The sequence below is a fragment of the Electrona antarctica genome (assembly GCF_951216825.1).
Source record: "Electrona antarctica genome assembly, chromosome: 20".
Classification (NCBI taxonomy): domain Eukaryota; kingdom Metazoa; phylum Chordata; class Actinopteri; order Myctophiformes; family Myctophidae; genus Electrona; species Electrona antarctica.
In genome coordinates this window covers 19,488,815-19,500,234 of record NC_136801.1, presented here as the reverse complement: position 1 = coordinate 19,500,234, position 11,420 = coordinate 19,488,815, and positions in this window count along the sequence as shown.

The window sequence follows — 11,420 nt, the reverse complement described above, 5'->3', positions numbered from 1 at the left end:
GAATCCAACATGTCTGTTCAAAGCCCAGATGCTTTAACTTGGCTGCTGTGAGTGGACTGTGTTCAAAGCCCAGATGCTTTAACTTGGCTGCTGTAAGTGGACTGTGGAACACTAAACACTGTGTGGGGGAAGGACGCGTATAAAACCGCCATACTGGCCCAAGGTCTGTCACTTAGACCCCGCTATGCCTCCTCTGTGACAGGTGAACAGTGCGCTCTCTGACAACAGTAACTGACAGCAGGGGCGTGTGCTGGGTTCCGAAGGCCCCCAATTACCATAACATACTGTCTGTCAAAGGCAAGAGCTGTTCAGGGTTGCTGTCAGCGGTCAGCAGGTGAAAGTTCACCGTGTTGTGGTGGTGCACACACACACACACACACACACACACACACACACACACACACACACACACACACACACACACACACACACACACACACACACACACACACACACACACACACACACACACACACACACACACACACACACACACACACACAATTAATTTGCTTTCCAGTGTCCAATTAAAGTAAAAGAAAGAGACATATGAAGACATCTAGAATGTATTTTTCTTTTCTTTTCTGTGATCTGTGGGAAAAGATCAAAATTAAGAAAGACAGTCCAAAGTGTTCCACAGCAGGCAGCTGCGGGCTACTCCACATTAATTGAGTTTGATCTAATGAAGGCGACGCCAAAGCCGGGTTATTATTCACCCCGAGGAGAACGCTGGAGAGCCGCGTCGGGTGCAGAAGATGCTAGGAGGAGGTTTCTTTGAAATGGAAAAATTGCATTAAACATTCCATTTGGATTCATTATATCGTGCTCCTTATTAACATCGGCGCTCTCGCCGTCTGAGAATGAGGGAAGTGAGCAAGAGGTTTCGCCATGTGGTATCGTGGTACCACGGGCGGCACTTCAAGCGCTCGTGATTGTGACACCAGCCGTCACTGAGCGGCTGAGCGAGAAACTAGACCTGACACTGAGCGAGATGGGATCGTTAAACAAACAGTCTAGACCTCTGGTCCTACGAGACGTCAGTCACTCAAGCTCCTCACCCTCTACATTCAATTACGTCCCGAATTCAATCACTCGGTCTTGCCTTCCACCCGTAAGTCTCTTAGTGGGTTTTAAGAGAGAGGAGGCCGGTACCCCTGTGCCTGTTGTGACGCCGAAGGGTCTGCTGGTTGTAAGCCACTGCGTGGGTTTTAAGAGAGAGAAGCAACAGGGGAGTGGTAACCCTTTTTGCACAAGGTGATGCCGAAGGTTCTTCTGTCTGGGTGGACTTAGAAAAGGTTAAGGGTTAGGCTCATAGAGACTAGTGGAGTAGTTTTAGTCATTACTGAACGGCGATGCACATGTCCCTCTATTATGCAGCGCGAGTGCTTGCAGTTGATTAGATCCCATAGCACATGTTTTCTCTCCAGTGTTTTTTTTTCTCTGAACCTTCATTCCAGATGGGAGGCAGACCGGTGGGGCCAGAGCGACATCTTACATATTGTACACAGAACAAACAGTGACTTGTGCACTGGTGACATTCTGACACCCTGTCTCACCTAACATGCTCTGTCCCATGTCCTGCACCCACATGGCATACTCCTTTACACCTGGCCCTTTTGCCTACCCTCCCGTCTCGGCTAGGCACAGCTAGACTGTTCGGAGTGACACTCCAAGTAGGCCAAGGAAGAACTTCCACCCCAAACCTTTCAAGTCATGTTGGAGCTAATAGGACAAGGCGGGTTCCCAAACATATCAGGCCGCGATCCACCAAAACAATCATATTTGAACTGGGAAACCCCCACCCTGACAAGCATTTGGAATTAAATTAAAATAGCCTAACTACAACTGCAAGGCGCTGTGAGCTTGTAGATCGGCTATTTTCACAATGTTTGCCTTTTTCTTAAGTCATATTTGACAATTTGGCCAATTTGGTATTAAAAAGGTTTTGAAAGTCATTAAATTGTAACTTATGAAATGTGCAAATAACATGTATACACTTACCGTATACATACATTGTTTATTGTTGAATGAGAAACAATGTTGCACGGGACCCTCCAAAATAGTTTGGGGAACCCCCGATCCCCAGTTTGGAAACCATTGCTATGGCATCTTCACGCTTTAGCCTATAACTCTGGTAATATTTTTGGATCTATATACAGTAGGCCTACCGTATAGGCCCATTTCCACCAAAGACTTTTCCGGGCATTTTAAACACACGATTTGCTACTACTCCTATAATGTCTGTCCCAAACTCACACAGATACATTAGCCTGACACCCAGCCTGAATTTTCATTTAGTTTCACGCCATTATTCATCCTGAAAGCCCTTTCAGTGCAGCCGTTTTCTGAGAGGAGGGAGTAGCCAAAGTGGGACTCTTTGGAGACACAATCCATACTGGATTGGGTTGGATTGACCAACCCGTTGGGCCGGTTAGATTTTCAACCGAGAAAACCCTGCCTTCGACGGTGTCACAAGACCCCTGAATCGCCAGCATATCCATCCTATCAGAATATCTATCCAATTGCACATGCAAAGGCCTTGTCTGTCTCTCTCAGGAGTGGTAGAAACAAAGGTACTGTATGAAGGCAGTTACTGTACGGGTGCTTTATGGACTATAGAGTGGCGTCTCCCCCTGTCCTGTCGTAATGGAGGACTCGGCTCATAAAGCAGCATCATGATTTGCAATAAGCTGAGTTAGGGCAGAGTAATGAAGGTGTAAATCAGACTAGCTGCTGGATTTACTTTTCTTTTTTTACTCCCCTCTGTTCGTATTGTCTACTATTTTGATTTTTGCACACGCGCACGCACACATGCACACACACACACACACACACACAGTCACACACACACACACACACACGCGTGATGAACGAACGAACGAACGCACGCGCACACACACACACACGCAGGCGCGCGCACGTGTGCGTGCGTGCAAAGTGAAATGTCTGTATTTTCAGTAGTTCAGTAGTAATCATTGCTAAGGTGTTTGTTCAGTAATAGGTGTCCCTGTCTCTCCAGCTCCCAGATGTTTGGTAGGTCACTTGTGGTCACTGGTCACCACAAGAGCCAGTGGGTGTAACTGGAGCTGTTAAAGTTGCGGGGAGTGGAATAAATTATCAGAAGAGTGACTGTGTGTGCGTGTGCGTGTGTGTGTGTGTGTGTGTGTGTGTGTGTGTGTGCGCGCGCGTGTGTGTGCGTGATGCTGTTACTCCAGAGTTTCAAATTCTTCCATTTGGGGTAATGTAAAACTAAAAATGTCCATTCCTCGCTCCAAATCGATCGCATGGGTCCCATATCCGTCGTAACCTTTGCTATAAACTAGGGTATTACTAAAAAAAAAGAAATACCCACAAGGGGCTTTCTTTCTGGACGGAGGGAGTACAGAGAACATATCTGGTGAGTGGTGACAAAGAAACTGTGGCTGCAAATAATGAGAGAAAGTGGCCTACATTTTAGACACATTTATCGCTGCCTCTGCGGCCGTCTTGAAAACGAGATTGGTCACCTTGGCGAGACCATCTGTGACATTACCCAGTTGCTATATAGCCCATACACCCCCCCCCCCCCCCCCCCACGCGCCAGACCCGACCTGCATGTTAATGCAGTATTGATTGTTTATCTCTAATAAATTGTGTTGTGTTGGCTGTGACAACGACATGTTCTGTCAGGGGGACAGAGACGGGCATGGTTGGCGGAGTGTGTGTGTGTGTGTGTGTGTGTGTGTGTGTGTGTGTGTGTGTGTGTGTGTGTGTGTGTGTGGGGTGCAGGATTAGCTGGGGGTCTGGGGGGTTGTATATATGGGGGCATGCACTGGTCGTCGCAAGGTGGTTTATAGATAACACACTATAGCTCCCTTTCTGTCTTTTGACCGCCCGCCAGGTTGATTGTGAATCTCGGGGTGAGAGCGTAGAAATGAGCTCCCCCCCGGCAGCCACGCACCCTATCCTATCAGGCAATAGCCCAGCTGTGAAATGGGAAATAGAAACTAACTTCTGTGTTTATTTGTGTGTGTGCGTGTGTGTGTGTGTGTGTGTGTGTGTGTGTGCGTGCGTGCGTGCGTGCGTGTGAGAGAGAGAGAGAGAGAGAGAGAGAGGAAGAGAGAGAACACAGTATATCGGGGTGGGAGGTACAAGGTGTTCACCGCTCGATAAGGATACCTGTGTCTCCTGCTCCGTGTGTATCCAAATAATTCCTTGCATCCTTAACTTGCTTCTAGCTCTGCTCTCACTCCTCTCTCTACCCTGGATGTTCTGGTACAACCTTTGCATTGTGCTGACGTTGCCCTTTCGACCAAACCTGCCTCGCTCCTCCTCCACCTCTCTTTAACCCGCGTGCAGCCCTCAAACTTATCAAACTTGACAGACAAAAATGACAGACTTGAATAAAAATATCATTGCATTGTGTGGTCCAGAATGGATTCAATTTCTATATTTAATTACTTAAACAGCATTGGCCACTTTGTACTGGGGGATCCCGAGGCATTCCCAGTCCAGTGGGGAGATGTAATCCCCCCATCTGGTCCTTGGTCTGCCACGGGGTCTCCTCCCAGTGGGACGTGCAGCGAGGACCTCCCTAGGTAGTGACAGTGACTAAACTTCTCACCCTAAGCCTAAGGCAGATGCCTGCCAACCAATTCCAGCAAGTAATGTGTCTTTGAGTAAGACACCGAACCTGGCGGTGGCTCAGGCGGTGTTCAGGGGTAGAGTGGCTGGATGGGAACCGCAAGGTTGCCGGTTCGAACCCGGGCTCGGCCAGAGTTAGTGTCGAAGTGTCCTTGAGCAAGACACTGAACCCCTAATTGTCTCCACCAGGCCGAAGGCATGGGGAGAGAGTATGTTTTGCACTCCGTCCGTGTGTGTGTCCTTCCGTCCTTCCGTCCGTCCGTTATCAGCTAATCTCCGGCACCGTTGGCCCGATCCATGCCAAATTGTGCACACACACTCCCTGGATGCCAACAACAAACCTCTGCCCAAAATATTCCTCAACGGCCTGTTATAGCGCCACCATGAGGCCGATGTAGGCAAAACACATTTCTGTAGATAACTCGTACACATTTTATCCATACATCACACAATTCGGTATACACTATCTCCATAGTCATGTGATCAACACAGATTTGCACAATTTCCCATCTTCCATCCTGATTGGCTAAGATTGGCTTCCAAAGCTCACATGATTGGTCCGTTTCGAACAAAATGCCACAAATCACAAACACAGTGTCCAATTTCCATGAAATTATACACGCACATTTCCACTAGGCCGAGGACGACATGCAACTATTTTTTTCCCAAATCAGCCTCACGGTGGTGCTATAACAGGCCAATTCCTGTTTTTACCTATAACTGCATCGACAACGTATGTATGCGCACTCCCTAGAGGCCATGGAAAAACATTTTCCCTGCATCCCTCCACATCTTCCGGTTATAGCACCACCATGAGGCCGTTTTCTGCAAAACACATTGTTTATGTTAGTCGCACAGATTTCATCCAAATCTCACGCAAATCGGTAGACATGATCTCTGTAGTCATGTGATCAAGACGAGCCTGTTGGATTTCTCAGATTCTACACTGATTAGCTAAGATTGCCTTCCAAAGTTTTCAGGAGTAGCCCGTTTTGTACAAAATGCTGCACATGTGCTGCTCATCCAGAATTCTATCCTCAGAGATGCTATGAGTGATCTGGCTCTGCATTTTCTCAACAAAATGAAGAAAATTGTTGCAAGAAACAAACAAACAAAAAAACATGTTTATATTACTCCTAAACATTTTGCCAAACATCACACACACTCCTATCCTCTTGGTGGAGACCTGTGCCCAGAAGGGCACTTTTTCTAGTTGCTCCTGATGTGCTGGCGGTGCCTTGCATGGTTTCTGCCGCCATCGGTGTATGAATGTGCATGTAAATGGGTTAATGTAATGCACAATCTATGTAAAGCGCCTTGGATAAAGGCACTATATAAATGCGACATTTACCATTTTACCAAGTGACTTAAAATGTTGTGTTCAGATGTAGAGTTTCATCTTCTAAATGCTGAGGGTCCTTTCCTTTCGAGGAATGTTTACTTTTATCAAATATGAATCTAGATGCTGAAATCAATGTGTGGCCTAGTTTTGAATGGTCTAGATAAATGGGCATCAAGGCCTGCTCTGTATACTCAGACAAAATCCCTGCCTGCCTATATGACAAATTGCTTACACAACACTTGAATGCATCTGTGCTTTCGGTGATTTGCCTTTTTCTTTTTTTAAATGCCGGCTATGGGTTGCGGGTAACATAAAAACACATGCTCCTAACTGTCACTGTGTTATTTTTACGAATTTATAGAGAGTGGGAATTTCTAGAGGTTGGGACACATTTTCACAGATCAGAGCCATTATACAGTAGGGCCATATTTTAGATGGGTAATGTCTTTGGTTTAGCTCAATATATTATTTAGTGTTACAGCAAGTGGCAATTGAGTTTAGTGTTGTCTTGTGGCTGACCCGAATACATACGTATAAAAGACAAATAGATGTTTTCCCATCAGGTCCCGGGGAGATCGAGCATGCAGGAAACAAATGTGGGAACACATATAAGCACTTGCCTTGGCTGATTTTCAATTCACAGCACGTTTGGCCTTTATGTAGCCAATCAATGTCCCTGCTTTCAGTGCCGGTGCTTTTAAAAGAGAATGATTGTGGTGTAATCTACCATCAAAACAGGGCATTAGCATTGGGCAGGTGATTTCATCCTTTTTATTTTCATGCATAACATGTGATTTCTATACATCAATGTGAACTTTAAGGCCTTTGGTGCAGACCTGGTGTGTATGTATGGTCCCATTGTGCATAATAGTGCATGCCATGCTTGGATGCACAGGGAACATAATGGACATGTATGAGCTGCCACACAAACACATGTATTTGCATATGGACAGCGGCTATACCATAACCCTCGGTGCCCTGTCACAGAAGCCGCGTGCTGGGACAAACAACCCTGGGACCATAACCCTCGGTGCCCTGTCACAGAAGCCGCGTGCTGGGACAAACAGGAGATGAATAAGTTGACAAGCCCCCACACCATGGAAACCGCCCCCCCTCCTCTCCTCTTCGCCCTCCCCTACCCAACCCTTGACCTTGGCTTTGTGATTCTCTTTAGAAGACATCTGGGTGCGATAGACACAATGCTGTAATGAGGCAGTAGTGGAAAAAGCATTCGAATGATACTGCATTGCAGTATCAATACTGCAATGCAGAAATACTCTGTTACAAGTAAAAGTCTGGAATTCAAAAGGTACTTGAGCAAAAGTACAAAAGTATTGGCATCAAAATGTACTTAAAGTACCAAAAATAAAAGTACCCATATTTTGTGCGGCATGTCCCATTTCAAGTTATCAAATGTATACAAATCTTTCGAAAATAGCAGATCTACAAGCTTGCAATGTATTGCATCGAAACACATGCTTGTAGATCAGGTATTTTATAATGGCCGAAATGTTATTGCAAGCGGCAACTCAGGTGCATCTTTATCATGTGAACTAAGCTTAGGCAACACAATCGAGGATGTTTCTTGTATTGTGTGAGTGTTGATGAAGATGAAAAGGACATTTCGGGGCCTTAGATGAATCTATCCATCCTATCTAGGCTGCCAGGATTGATCTATTACATTTGGAGCATACACCGTATTTGCAGCTTTGATCGGCGAAAATCCGGTGGAAAATAGTCCCATGGTTTGTTGTTGAAGAGAAAAACATGCCGCCATTACAATGCGAGATGAACACAGCCTCCACAGCATGTTGTAGTCCAAACAAACCACCTGTTCACTTGCATTGAACTCATTTTCCCAGAAGCCCTAGCAGCCCAGAGCATGGCTTGATTTCCGGTTTCGCCATCATAACGCGACGGCCTCGTCACCAGGTCTGCGACAAATCCGCTCTTTCTTTTTAATTATTAAAAAACGGCAAATTAAACACATTAAACAGCATATTACGCAGCACTGACACATGGATTAAATAGCGGGGAACACGGATTACGCAGTAGAACTGTTAATTTACCATTTTCAATCAGACCCACCTCCATATGTATTAAACTCAGGGCTGGAAATCAAGTACGCTACCCAAGTCCTCTCTGCGTCATCAGTGCCCATACCCGAGGCAGGGTTGGCGAAAGGGCCTTTCTGTGGGGCGTTTGCATGTTCTACCCGTGTCCCCTAGGGTAGGTACCCTCACAAAAAACATGCAATAATCCTGGTCTCTAAACTACCTCCCCCTGGCCAGCAAGGGCGTCTGATGGAGGGGAAAGGAACTGGTTGGAATAATGTGTTCCTTCCAGAGAAACTTGGACACTCACGCATAAAGGAAGCATGAGTTCAAGTCCGTTGCTCTCCCCAGGTTGGCGGAGGGTGTGTAGTTAGCTGGGAAGGAATTCATCCGAAATCATTAAGATTGTACACTTGGTGACAAGTTTTAGATATTTGGTATGGTATTAGGTATGGGCATAAGGCTTTCGAAAACAATCGCAAACGAGTTTTCAAGATGGCGTCCATGATGGCTGCCAGGATCTTAAAATTCCTATAAACTGGGATTAAATATGTAAAAAGAAAAATCATAAAACATTATGCATTTCGTGATGTTTATGTTTTGCGATGGTTATTGAAAACCTTATGCCCCTACCTAACACCATGCCAAAGATTTAAATCTTGCAGTAGTTGTCACCAAGTGCATGATTGTTATGATTTTTTACATATTAAATCCCATTTTATTTTAAGCTCCCGGCAGCCATCATGGACGCCATCTTGACAATGATGCCTTTCCAGAAGTTAAAGTATTTTTTTGCAAAATTATTAGTATGTCATTTAGCATACCCAATAGTAACAGAATCCATTGAAACATATCTTCTATGAATTATTTGGGCTTTCAACTATGTACCGAGTTATATAGAGGGTATGCGCATGCATAAAGTGAATGGCAAATCGAGTGGCAAATCGAGTGGCAAAGTGAGTTTATCGTCGTTTAACGTCGTTTAATGCAATCACATTGGACTTTTCTGTGTGGATGTATGGGCTGTCAAGGCCAGAAAGTAGTTTTTGGGCACTCAGTAGGCGTTCCCGCATAACTTTCTGGTTTGATTTATGATGTCACGCGCATACCCTCTATTGGATTCATTGCAAACGGACCACTATGCGTTGAGCCCAATTTATTTGTGATGTTTTTTGAAAACCTTCTGCCCATACCTAACACCATACCAAAAATCTAAAACTTGCACCAAGTGCACGATTTTCATGAATTCCCTCCCAGCTAAATAAAGAAAGGGTTACTTCAGAGGCTCCTCTGTGGGTTTATAAAGTGGGCCACGGCGTGTTTGAGAGCGGCGAGACAGAGAGATAGAGATAGAGAGAGAGAGAGAGAGAGAGAGAGAGGAGCTCGCCCTGCTTGGCCCTGAGTGATGGGAGCCTCGCTGAATGATGGCACGGTGGAAATAACCTGAAACAAGGAAAATTGGGTGTGTGGCTGTGGAGGGGGGCCTCATTGACTTGGCCCAGATTTTGTGATTTATATGAGTTATTTGGCATGCATTTGGGCAGTGAGGGAAGGAAAATGGTGTAACCGGGAAGAATGCCAGCAGACACGCCCCTTTCCTATGATGGGGAATCGGGGATGCATGGTATAAGATCATTTGTTTGGATCAATTGAAGTGCCACATAGTCTATCACAGCCCTAAGGTTCCATTAGCCGGTATATACCAGCAATTGACCGATGAAATGTTTAATTGGTCGTGAATTTAAAAAATCACTGGCCACCCTGGCCGACTGATCTATAATATGTATCGACCAACGTGTTGTGAGCTAGTATGTCTGTTATTGTTTATATGCATCACCGCCATGCAGCAAAGCACAAATCATTCAAAAGCTAAAACTGTAGTGCTGTCGCCGCACAGCTAGAAGGTCCTGGGTTCGATTCCCGCTCGGGACGCTGTGGGCGCTGGCGGCGTGTCCTCTCTGCGTCATCAGTGCCCATACCCGAGGCAGGGTTGGCGAAAGGGCCTTTCTGTGTGGCGTTTGCATGTTCTACCCGTGTCCCCTAGGGTAGGTACCCTCACAAAAAACATGCAATAATCCTGGTCTCTAAACTACCTCCCCCTGGCCAGCAAGGGCGTCTGATGGAGGGGAAAGGAACTGGTTGGAATAATGTGTTCCTTCCAGAGAAACTTGGACACTCACGCATAAAGGAAGCATGAGTTCAAGTCCGTTGCTCTCCCCAGGTTGGCGGAGGGTGTGTAGAGCCCAGGATCACATTAGATAATTGACACAGGGGTGAAAATGGGTTACAAAATCGTGGGATAAAAATGAACATGTGACTCGGCAACTTCTCCCAGTGGGCGTCGCCATTGTGATAATGACGTTTTGGTTAATACCCTAACAGGAACAATCCACTTTGGTATTTGGGTCGGCTGCACTATTTCCAATTCACACGAGGGGATTTGGTCGTAAATTTAGCTTTGCGAGCAGGCGTAGCATGGATAGGGAGTCTCGCCATTCTCAGTGCTGTGTCCTCCTATCAAACTCATACTCGGGGAGGAGGCCGAGGGCGGCGAGCAAGAAAGAGAGCGGAGGAACAGCCGGGGTGCTGACACCTTCACACATTAGCAGCATTTAAGGGTCTCCTCTGTGGATTCTGTACGTGTAGCAAGCAACTCCTCCTCGACCAACCGTATACCCCTTCCCTCGCTCTCTTCTCATGTTCTTCTTCCTTCCGCTCAACCCCAGGTAACATTTTGCTCTCTCACTTTTAATTGCCCCCTGGGGCTCTTTCTGGGGGTTGCTGTTGAACTCTCTGGCTCGGCCAGGTGCGATAGGGTTGCTTTGATGTGTTGCTCGAATCACGAGCATGAAGGACATAACGGTAGGGAAAGAAGAGGACACAGGGGGAGAAAGAGTTGTGGGGGTCAGCAGCTTGACCAAAACACCATGTCCTATAGGCCTGTTGTGTGCAGCATGCATTTACTGAAAACCCCATTAGCTTGTGAATTTTGATCTAATATGTATCGACGAACACATTTGCGTGACTTTCCGCGTCACCCCATGTTCAATAGCACAAATACATTAATGGCTCAATCTACATGCTTATTACACGCACGCACGCACGCACGCACAGACGTGCACGTGCACGTGCACACACACACACACACACACACACACACACACACACACACACACACACACACACACACACACACACACACACACACACACACACACACACACACACACACACACACACACACACACACACACACTCTCCAGACAATCTGTGACACGAGTGAGAGTAAAAACTCCAGCTTAACTGGAAGAATATAATTATGGTGTCATATTGTACTAGTACAATATACCGTACTGTAGGTATAGTGATCAGTTGCAGACAAGCATGAAATTGCATGTTCA